General features: G+C 49.1%; 1 protein-coding gene across 1 annotated transcript in view; it reads right to left on the bottom strand.

The window, feature by feature from the left end:
- The window catches only part of IP6K1 (inositol hexakisphosphate kinase 1), a 68,181-nt gene extending 59,305 nt beyond the window's left edge, over window positions 1–8,876 (bottom strand). The window contains exon 1 of the mRNA XM_030811765.1: window positions 8,684–8,876. The gene's annotated coding sequence lies outside the window, so the exon portion shown is untranslated. The remainder of the gene's footprint in view (window positions 1–8,683) is intronic.
- Between the last annotated feature and the right edge of the window lie 2,518 nt (window positions 8,877–11,394).

The following is an 11,394-nucleotide window of genomic DNA, read 5'->3' as shown; positions in this document are numbered from 1 at the left end:
ACATCTGTTGGGCCAGATGCAGCGGTTCACGCCTGTAATCTCAACACTTTGGGAGGCCGAGGTGGGTGGATTGCCTGAGGTCAAGAGATTGAAACCATCCTAACATGGTGAAACCCCATCTCTACTAAAAATACAAAAAATTAGCCGGGCGTGGTGGCACATGCCTGTACTCCCAGCTACTCAGGAGGCTGAGACAGGAGAATCACTTGAACCTGGGAGGTGGAGGCTGCAGTGAGTGGACATTGCGCCACTGCACTTGAGCCTGTGAGACAGAGCGAGACTCTATCTCAAAAAAAAAAAAAAAGAAAGAAAAATTATACCTCAATAAAGTTGGAAATTTCTTTAAAAACAATGATAAAGGGCCGGGCACGGTGGCTCACGCCTGTAATCCCAGCACTTTGGGAGGCCGAGGTGGGCGAATCATGAGGTCAGATCGAGACCATCCTGGCTAACATGGTGAAACCCCGTCTCTACTAAAAATACAAAAAAATTAGCCAGGCGTGGTGGCAGGTGCCTGTTGTCCCAGCTACTTGGGAGGCGGAGGCAGGAGAATGGCATGAACCCGGGAGGCGGAGCTTGCAGTGAGCCGAGATCGCGCCACTGCACTCCAGCCTGGGCGACAGAGCGAGACTCTGTCTCAAACAAACAAACAAACAAACAAAAAAACAATGATAAAGCATAAAGGTCAAAGATCAGAGATCAGCTGGCCATTTCTGGTGTGCAGGGGATTTTCTTTAACAGCGAAATGACTTTTTTTTTTTTAAGACAGAGTCTCTCAGCTAGGTGTGGTGGCTCACGCCTGTAATCCCAGCACTTTGGGAGGCCAAGGCGGGTGGATCAAAGTCAGGAGATCGAGACCATCCTGGCCAACATGGTGAAACCCCACCTGTACTAAAAATACAAAAATTAGCAGAGCGTGGTGGCACGTGCCTGTAAATCCCAGCTACTTGGGAGGCTGAGGCAGGAGAATCGCTTGAAACCTGGAGGCAGAGGTTGCAGTGAACCGAGATCGCGCCACTGCACTCCAGCCTGGGCAACAAGAGTGAGATTCTGTCTCAAAAAAAAAAAAAAAAAAAAGACAGGGTCTCAACAAGGTGTGGTGGCTCATGCCTGTAATCCCAGCACTTTGGGAGGCCAGCGCAGGTGGATGGCTTGAGGTCAGGAGGTCGAGACTAGCCTGGCCAACACTGTGAAACCTCGTCTCTACTAAAAATACAAAAATTAGCTGGGCATGGTGGTAGTTGCCTGTAATCCCAGCTACTCAGGAGGCTGAGGCGGGAAAATCACTTGAACCTGGGAAGCAGAGGTTGTAGTGAGCCGAGATCGTGCCTCTGCACTCCAGCCTGGGCGACAAAGCAAGACTTCATCTCAAGAAAAAAAAAAGATAGGGTCCCACTCTGTCACCCAGCCTGGAGTGCAGTGGCCCAACAACAGCTCACTGCAGCCTCAAACTCCCAGACTCAAGCGATCCTCCCAGCTTAGACGCCCCAGTAGCTGGGGTTACAGCCACGCACCACCACGCCTGGCTAATTTTTTTATTTTTTGTATTGATGGGGTCTTGTTATGTTTCCAGAGCTGGTCTCGAACCCCTGGGCTCAAGTGATCCTACTGCCTCAGCCTCCCAAAGTGCTAGGATTACGGGGATGAGACACCATGTTCAGCCAGTACGTTTTTAATTAACAGCTTTATTGACATATTATTCACACATCATACGATTCACCCATTAAGGTGTACAATTCAATGATTTTAAGTATAAAATATTCAGAGATAGGAGCAACCATCACCACAATTTTAGAATGTTTTAATCATCTCAAAAAGAAATCCCATACCCTTAAGCTATCATTTTCCCTATCCCCTACAACCACCTCCAAGCCCTAAGCAATCACTAATCTACTTTCTGTTTCTATAGAATTGCCTATTCTGGATATTTCACATAAATGGAATCATGTAAATGTGAACTTTTTTATCTGACTTCTTTCACTTAACATGTTTTCAAGGTTCATCCATGTTGTAACATGTATCACACTTTGTTCCTTTTTATTGCAGAATAATGTTCCCTTGTATGTATACAACACCTTTTATCTGTCAGTTGATGGACATTTGGGTTGCTTCTCCTTTTGGCTATTATGAATAATGCTGCCATAAACATTCATGTACAAGTTTTTGTGTGAACATTTGTTTTCATTTCTCTTGGGTAGACAGCCAGGAGGGAGATTGCTGGGTCATATGGTAACTCTATGTTTAACCACATAAAGACTGTTTTCCCAAGTGGCCCACTTGACATTCCCACCAACAGTGTATGAGGTCTCTAATTTCTCCATATTTCTATCAACATATGACATCATCTGATTTTTTTTATTACAGAGTAAGTTGTTTAATAATTGTTCATTCAATCATAATACACCCAAATTTTTCTTTTCTTTTCTTTTTAGAGACAGGGTCTTGCTCTGTCATCCAGGCAGGAATGCAGTGGTACAATCAGGGCTCACTGCAGCCTTAACCTCCTGGGCTCAAGCAATCCTCCCACCTCTGCCTCCCAAGTAGCCGAGAATACAGGTGCATGCCACTATGCTCATTTAATTTTTACATTTTTTTGTAGAGATGGGGTCTCACTATGTTGCCCAGGCTGGTCTCAAACTCCTGGGCCCAAGCAATTTGCCTGCTTCAACCTCCAAAAGTTCTGGAATTATGGGCATGAGCCACGGCACCTGGCCTACACCTAGATTTTTATGTATTTATAAGGTGCTCTTATTCATTAACATCGAATTTTAGACTTGAAAAGAGTCCAGTCCTAGACCTGCTCCCCTACCCTGCCCTCCTTTTATATAATGAGACAGGAATAAATAAGCTAAACCCACAAATAAAATTTTACAGAAGAGATCAGCAGATTTCCTAGGCACTCAACAAAACAAAGTCCCTGACAGAGATCCAGCACTGAAGTGAACATGTGTTCCCATCAAAGCTCATTTGTTATGTCTTCTAAATAAACGTAACTGCAAACCACAGCAGCACACATGAAAGTCTTTATCATCTTTCATACACACACACACACACACACACAGTCTTAGGCTTTCCTACCCAAAATCTATTGCTCAAATTCTGCTGTAGTAGGAGAAATGAAAACCTTTTTTTAAAAATCAGTGCAAAAGCACAGATCCAGAACCACAAGGACACAAAATGCCTGACTGCTTCCTTGTTCCAAGTCAGAAACAGAGTGTACTGTGCAATCTTTCCCCAGCTCTGCCCATCACTGTTCCTTATAGTGTCAGGGCTGCACTGAGAGGAGGGCAGACAGCAAATACTGCCATTTACAGCAGCCCAAAGAGGCAGTGAGATCAAGACCCAACAAAGAAAAGGGCCTAAAAATGCTTGCATCCAGTGCCATGCTCACAGAAATGTTTTCCTAGAAAAGTGGCATTTTAACCAGGAAGGGCTCTTTCCAGGCCTTAGTTCTGCCCTTTGAGCACGTTGTCTCTGTTCTGCAGCACTAAGGGATGGGCCTGCCTCTATAAAGCACTAGAGTTAACATGTGCAAGCACTTCAAGGCAAGGCAGGGTGGAGGCAGAAATTCATAGCCACCAAATTCCCATTTCTACTTGCCCACTCCCTTCTATTTCCGTTTAATTACAAAAGGTGTTTCCAACTCAGACAAATCTAGTACATCTTCATAAATATTTGGTCCTCATCTACTACGTACAGGCGCAAAAAGACACAAAAAGTGTAAAATACAGTCCCTGACAGAAAAGGATTAGGCCCTACCAGAGGAAACAAAAAAGTTTTTTTTTTTGTTTGGTTTTTTTTTTTTTTTTTTTTGAGACGGAGTTTCACTCTTGTTGCCCAGGCTGGAGTGCAGTGGCACAATCTTGGCTCACTGCAACCTCTGCCTTCCAGGTTCAAGTGATTCTACTGCTTCAATCTTCCAAGTAGCTGGGATTACAGGCGCCCGCCACCACGCCTGGCTAATTTTTTGTATTTTTAGTACAGACAGGGTTTTACCATGTCGGCCAGGCTGGTCTCAAACTCCTGACCTCAGGTGATCCACCCGCCGTGGCCTCCCAAAGTGCTGGGATTACAGGCGTGAACCACTGTGTCTGCCTAAAAAATTATTCTTAAAAGAGCAAATACTATTTTGATGTTTGTTTCAGGGCAATAATGTCACTGCAGTTCAAAGGGTATGGAATATATCCCCAGGAGCTGAAATGTTTTGGGGACGTTTTATAAAGAAGGTAAGTAGAAATGGAGCTGGACTACGGACAAGGGAAAAGCTGAAGGAAAAGGTCATCTCCACAGGCCATAGGTCACTGGATTCAGCCATAAGAGGATCTGTGTAGAGAAAGAGTATGTATGGAATGTTTAGCAAACTATTTGGTTAATGGGGATTAGGATAAACCCTGAGGAGGTAGGCTGGAGCCAGCTGGACTGTATCGCCTTAAATGCCACATTAGGACATCAGATCTCATCCCATAAGCCTGTAGCAGTTCCTGATTTCAGTGCAGGATCTCCGTAGTCTGTGCAGTGTGAAAAACTCCTGAAATTGGCCAAGCGAGGTGACTCACATTCATAATCCAGCACTTTGGGAGGCCGAGGTGGGAGGATCACTCAAACCCAGGAGTTAGAGACCAGCCTGGGCAACAAGCAAGACTCCATGTCCATTAAAAAAACAAATTAAGGCGCCGGCCTTAATCTTTGTATTTTTAGTAGAGACAGCTTTTCACCATGTTGGTCAGGCTGGTCTGGAACTCCTGACCTCGTGACCCGCCCACCTCGGCCTCCCACAGTGCTGGGATTACAGGCGTGAGCCACCGCGCCCAGCCTGGAGGGTCTACTATTATAACAACAGTCTGACACATTTGCACTTAAAAATGCCCATCACAAGCCAGGCACAGTGGCTCATGCCTGCACTTAGGAATGCGACGCAGGAGGATCATTTGCACCCAGGAGTTTGAGACTAGCCTGAGCAACATAGTGAGACCCCCATCTCTACAAAAAAGTTAAGACAAAGAAAATTAGCCAGGCATGGTGGCGCATGTGTGTAGTCCTAGCTACTTTGAAAGCTGAGGCAAGAGGATCACTTGAGGCAAGGAGTTGGAGGCTGCAGTGAGCTACAATTGTGCCACTACACTCCAGCCTAAGAGTTTTTTAAGAGACTGTCTCTTAAAAAAGGCCAGGCGTGGTGGCTCACACCTGTAATCCCAGCACTTTGGGAGGCCAAGGTGGGTGGATCACCTGAGGTCAGGAGTTTGAGACCAGCCTGGCCAACACAGCAAAACCCCGGCTCTACTAAAAAAAAAAAAAAAAAAAAAAAAAAAAAAATTAGCCAGGCGTGCTGGCGCACTCCTGTAGTCCCAGCTACTCAGGAGGCTGAGGCAGGAGAATCACTTGAACCCAGGAGGCAGAAGTTGCAGTGAGACAAGATCATGCCACTGCATTCCAGCCTGGGTGACAGAGTGAGACTCCGTCTCAAAAAAAAAAAAAAAAAAAAGGCCAGGCATGGTAGCTCATGCCTGTAATCCTAGCACTTCGGGAGACCAAGACAGGAGGATCACTTGAGACTAGGAGTTCAAGCCCAGTCTGGGCAACTGAGACCCCATCTCTACATAAGTAATTTTTAAAAATGCAAATGACAGCCAGTGTGGTGTCTCACCCCGTAATCCCAGGCCAAGGCTGAGGCAGGTGGATCACCTGTCAGGAGTGACCAGCCTGGCCAACATGGTGAAACCCCATCTCAGAACAACAACAACAAAAAAAAGCAGGGGCTTGGGACAATTTTGAAAAGCTAGTATTTTCGCCGGGTGCGATGGCTCTTGCCTGTAATCCCAGCACTTTGGGAGGCCGAGGCAGGCAGATCATGAGGTCAGGAGATCGAGACCATCCTGGCTAACATGGTGAAACCCCATCTCTACTAAAAATACAAAAAAATTAGCCGGGTGTGGTGGTGGGCGCCTGTAGTCCCAGCTATTTGGGAGGCTGAGGCAGGAGAATGACGTGAACCCAGGAGGCGGAGCTTGCAGTGAGCCAAGACCACACCACTGCATTCCAGCCAGGGCAACAGAGTGAGATTCCGTCTCAAAAAAAAAAAAAAAAAAGAAAGAAAGAAAAGCTAATATTTTAATATCCCCCTCCTTTCAAGAACTGCCCAAGGAACTGGTCTTACCAAGATTAAAATGAACTAAAGATTCAAAAAATGGCCCTGAAGGACAATGAAATAACTAAAGACTACTCAATTTCTCCCTTGCCTCACAAGTGCAGTATAAACTCAGTCGAACAGCAACAAGCTGCCAGCCTCCTCTGGGTTCAGCACCTGCTTTCCTAAAGGATCTCCTGACCAAGGAGCTGGTTTCTTCTTTCAAAATTATTATTTTATTTATTATTTATTATTTTGGGGGACTGAGTCTCACTCTGTCACCCAGGCTGGAGTGTAGTGGCACGATCTCAGCTCACTGCAACCTCTACTTTCCGGGTTCAGGTGATTCTCCTGCCTCAGCCTCCATGCACCACCATGCCCAACTAATTTTTGTATCTTTAGTAGAGATGCGATTTCGCCATTTTGGCCAGGCTAATCTCTAACTCCTGACCTCAGGTGATCCACCCACCTCAGCCTCCCAAAGTGCTGGGATTACAGACAGGAGCTACCGCGCCTGACCTCTTTCAAAATTATACAGTCAGAGGTGACAAGATCCTGATAGAAGTGCACAAAGTAGGCTGGGCGCATGACCGGGCACAGTGGCTCACGCTTGTAATCCCAGCACTTTGGGAGACTGAGGCAGGCGGATCACGAGGTCAGGAGTTCAAGACCAGCCTGACCAACATGGTGAAACTAGGTCTCTACTAAAAATACAAAAATTAGCCAGGCGTGGTGGCACGCACCTGTAATCCCAGCTACTTGGGAGGCTGGGGCAGGAGAATCGCTTGAACCCAGGAGGCACAGATTGCAGTCAGCCGAGATTGTGCCATTGCACTCCAGCCTGAGAGAACGAGACTTCGTCTCGGGGGAAAAAAAAAGTAGTCTCGGCACGGTGGCTCATGCCTGTAATCCCAGCACTTTGGGAGGCTGAGGCAGGCTGATCACGAGGCCAGGAGTTCGAGACCAGTCTGGCCAACATAGTGAAACCCCATCTCTACTAAAAATACAAAAATTAGCTCGGCGTGGTGGCATGTGCCTGTAGTCCCAGCTACTCGGGAGGCTGAGGCAGGAAAATTGCTTGGACCAAGGAGTCAGAGGTTGCAGTGAGCCGAGATGGCACCACTGTACTCCAGTCTGGCAATGGAGCGAAACTCCGTCTCAAAAAAAAAAAAAAAAAAAAAGTGCACAAAGTATTGTCGCTTGACTTCTTAGTCATCTCATGCAGGCATGTTCTATGACCACATACAAGAAGGCTGTACAAAGAACCAAAGAGGCCACAGGTCAAGAGAAATATGTTTTTGGAGCAATCAGAACTCTTCCTAGACCTGCACACTCTGCTGAGGATCTCCAACCTGCCCACATTCACAGGAAAGGGGCCTGAAGGTCTGTTTTCACTGAGCAAGATAATTTTAGTACTGTTAAAAGTTAATTTGCGCCGGGCGCAGTGGCGCACACTTGTAATCCCAGCACTTTGGGAGGCCAAGGAGGGTGGATCACGAGGTCAGGAGTTCGAGACCAGCCTGGCCAACGTGATGAAACCCCGTCTCTACTAAAAATACAAAAATTAGCCGGGGATGGTGGCGCGTGCCTGTAGTCCTAGCTACTCGGGAGGCTGAGGCAGGATAATCGCTTGAACCCGGGAGGTGGAGGTTGTGGTGAGCCGAGATTGCGCCACTGCACTCCGGCCTGGGCAACAGAGAGAGAGAGACTCTGTCTCAAAAAAAAAAAAAAAAAAAAATTAATTTGCCAGTTCGATACCATCCACAACAAAAACAAGTTTCATTTCTTTTTCCGATTCTAAGACACTCCTACGTTTCCTTTGTCTCCTATGGCGAGCATCTCTTTAGGAGATAAAATCAAGTCATCACCATAATATTCACTTTCTCCTAAAGCAAAAAGAGGAAGACATTACCACTCTCCAAAAAGTGGTGGTGAAGAACCAAAGAGATTATGTTCCAAAATAAAAGCCATTATGGACATTTAACCAGGTTCTTTGGGAGGAAACAAACGGTGAGCTTCGAGGTACACGTGAGGTTCCGAACGGGTCTCAGGAAGCAGCAGCCAGGCAGAGGGTCCCCCTTGCCATAATCATAGGGCCGTGACACCGGCCTGCCTGGCTCGCGGGGGCTTTGGCTTGCTTCGTCTAGTCTTAGCATCCAGCGTCCTGAAAATTACTCGCAGGAGCTCTAAGAAAGAGGTAAGTCTATTTCTCAGCCAGGAGCAACACAACTCCCAGCAGAGCATCAGGGTGGCACCGGACACACTTCAGCGCTCCGGATCAGCGGAGTCCAGAGCTTCGGTCAGAGAAGCTGGTTTCCCGCTATTAGCCGGCCGGCCCTCAGGCACTGGCCGCTCTCCGACCTCCACACCGGCTGTCCCCCCGGCTTCGGTGCCAGCATCTAGGAGGCTCGGCGGGCGGCCGCTCAGGATGCTCGAGCGATGTTCCAGTGATGCCCCACCGAAGCCCCGACCCCACGCGCGCCCACTCCAACCCCGCGCCCGCCACCGCCCTCCCCGCGGGCGTCAGGCCGGTCTATCGGCCCGGCTCCTGTCACTCACCTGCCCGGCCCGGGCACCGGGCGCCCACGGCTCCCTGCGGGAGCTGGGCCCCCCGGGCCTCCAGGTTTCGGCCCGCCCCCTGGCAGGCAGCACAGGTGGCTGAGCCCCGCTACAGCGGCCTCTCACCGGCCGCTTGGTCCAGCTCCCGGCGTTGCCCACTGGGTACGGATCAACAACAAGATGGCGGCTAGCCGAGGGGGCGGGGGCCGGGCGTCATAGTAACTAGGACTGCAAAGAACCCGCCCCCCGAGGGGTCCCATCCCCAATCAACAGTCTCTTTGCTCGTCGCCGGGGAAAGTGCTTCCTGCTGACAGGTCAGCTCACCTGTCAGTCAGAGTCTGCCTCTCAGGGCCCGTGCCGAAAGCGTGGGGCACGTGACTGTGACGGCATGGGTTGGCGCATGCGCTTCGTTCTCGGAGTGGCTGGCGGCTGAGTTTCTGCTGGCTACTCCGAGGCTGAAGCGCCCTTGGCCTCTCTGCGTGCCTGGTCCTGGTGTGGTACTGGCGGCGTCTTGACATACACTTGCGCACACACAGGGAATCTCAGCGGTGTGCTATTCGTTTTTTTGTTACCCCCTTTGGGAGAAGGGGGGTGCAGCCCCCAGTTCACTCTGGAGAGGAAACTGAGGCTCAGAGAGGGGAGGCCGAGCCAAGGTCACGCCACCTCTAGAAATGGAGGTGCTGGGTCTCGCACCTCCTCCTGCTGGTTTCAGAGTGTGAGGAGCCTCTATCCCAGCTTCCCACGCTTTGTCCCTTACTAGCCTCGAGGTACAGCAGTCTGTGCTGCCACAGCAGCCTCTGGCTCATTGCCCATGCTTTCCTGCCTGAGGTTTAGAGCCTAGCACAAGTCCTGACACACAGAGGGCACTCCCTTTTCTCTGCCCTAGAGCATCTTGTCTTGAGATCCTATGACAGCATCTTTTGCCCTGGACTGTCATGACCGGCCTCCCAGGCAGACTAATGGTCCCAGGAAGATGGTCACACCTTGCTCGCCATACAGAACACCTAACTCTGGGCTTGGCTTCAGGCTTAGAACAACAGATGAAGTTACGTGGCCTGGGCCCACACCCAAATGCCCCAACTAGCTAACTCTGACTTTTGAGCCTTAGCCTCTCTTTAGCTTTGGTTGTCCCATCTGTAAAATGAAGATAAAAGTGGAGCTTCTCAGAGGAAGATTTAATGAACCCTCAGAGCAGGGGAAGAACTCAGGAAAAATCTGCCTACAACCACTTCCTGGAACAACCTGCTTCCAAGTTGCTGTTCCTGAGGCGTGCCTTAAAACACTAACTTTGGTGGAAGCCCCATGAAGGGTTTTTGTTTTGCTTTGTTTTGTTCCCACAGAAGGCTCTCAGCTTCTTCCTGGCCCTGGGACACCATAACTGGTTCAGAAAGGGAGGTCCTCCTAGCCAGGCGCAGTGGCTCATGCCTGTAATCCAGCACTTTGGGAGGCCAAAGAAGGCTGATCACTTGAGGTCAGAGGTTCAAGAGCAGCCTGGCCAAAATGGTGAAACCCTGTCGCTACTAAAAATACAAAAATTAGCTGGATGTGGTGGCAGGTGCCTGTAATCCCAGCTACTCAGGAGGCTGAGGCAGGAGGATCACTTGAACCTGGGAGGCAGAGGTTCAGTGGGCTGAGATCATGCCACTACACTCTAGCCTGCGTGACAGAGGAAAATTCTGTCTCAAAAAAAAAAAAGAAAGGGAGGTTCTCCAGTACCCTGAGGGGGTTCAGGCCCACAGACTCCTCAACAGAGGAGGAAAGACTGTGATAACTTGGATTTACCACAGTAAGGTCCTCTTGGAGAGCTGGCAGAAGCCTGAGACCTGATGTCAGGTTGGGCATGGAGAGTGGGCCAACACTGCACCCAGCAAGACCTGCCCACCAGCAGATTGCTGCAGGCCACCTGGCTACATGCAATAGCTCAGGTCAAAACAGGGAGATGTGAGAGCAGAGGAACCAGAAGAAACAGATCAGGAAGAAAAGCTGACAACCCTCAAAAGGGGGATTCTGCTAATCCTCCAGGACCAGCCATGCCACAGGATTCTCAAGTCTGCATCACCCCTCACCCCAGTGCAAAAGCTCCAGATCCTTCTCAAGAAGACCTCCACATACAGTTGGCAAATTGCCCTGAAGTTTGATGGGGCCCTCAAAAAGCAACAGTGGTATAACTACTATGGATAACAGTTTGGAGGTTCCTCAGAAAACTAAAAATACAGCTACCACATGATCCAGCAATCCCACTGCTGGGTATGTACCCAAAGGAAAGGAAATCAGTATATCAAAAAGATATCTGCACTTCCATGTTTGCTGCAGCGCCATTCACAATAGCCAAGATTTGGAAGCAACCTAAGTGTCCATCAACAGATGAATGGATAAAGAAAATATGGTACATATGGGCCGGGTGCAGTGGCTCACACCTGTAATCCCAGCACTTTGGGAGCCCGAGGCGGGCAGATCAAGAGGTCAGGAGCTCGAGACCATCCTGGCTAATACGGTGAAACCCCATCTCTACTAAAAATACAAAAAATTAGCCGGGCGTGGTGGCAAGCGCCTGTAGTCCCAGCTACTCAGGAGGCTGAGGCAGGATAATAGCGTGAACCCAGGAGGCGGCGCTTGCAGTGAGCCGAGATCGCGCCACTGTGCTCCAGCCTGGGCAACAGAGCGAGACTCCATCTCAAAAAAAAAAGAAAAAAAAGAAAATATGGTACATA

The sequence above is a fragment of the Nomascus leucogenys genome, chromosome 4 (genome assembly GCF_006542625.1).
Source record: "Nomascus leucogenys isolate Asia chromosome 4, Asia_NLE_v1, whole genome shotgun sequence".
In the NCBI taxonomy this organism is placed as follows: domain Eukaryota; kingdom Metazoa; phylum Chordata; class Mammalia; order Primates; family Hylobatidae; genus Nomascus; species Nomascus leucogenys.
The sequence above is the reverse complement of the archived record's forward strand: the minus strand, read 5'-3'. Positions and strand labels throughout refer to the sequence as shown.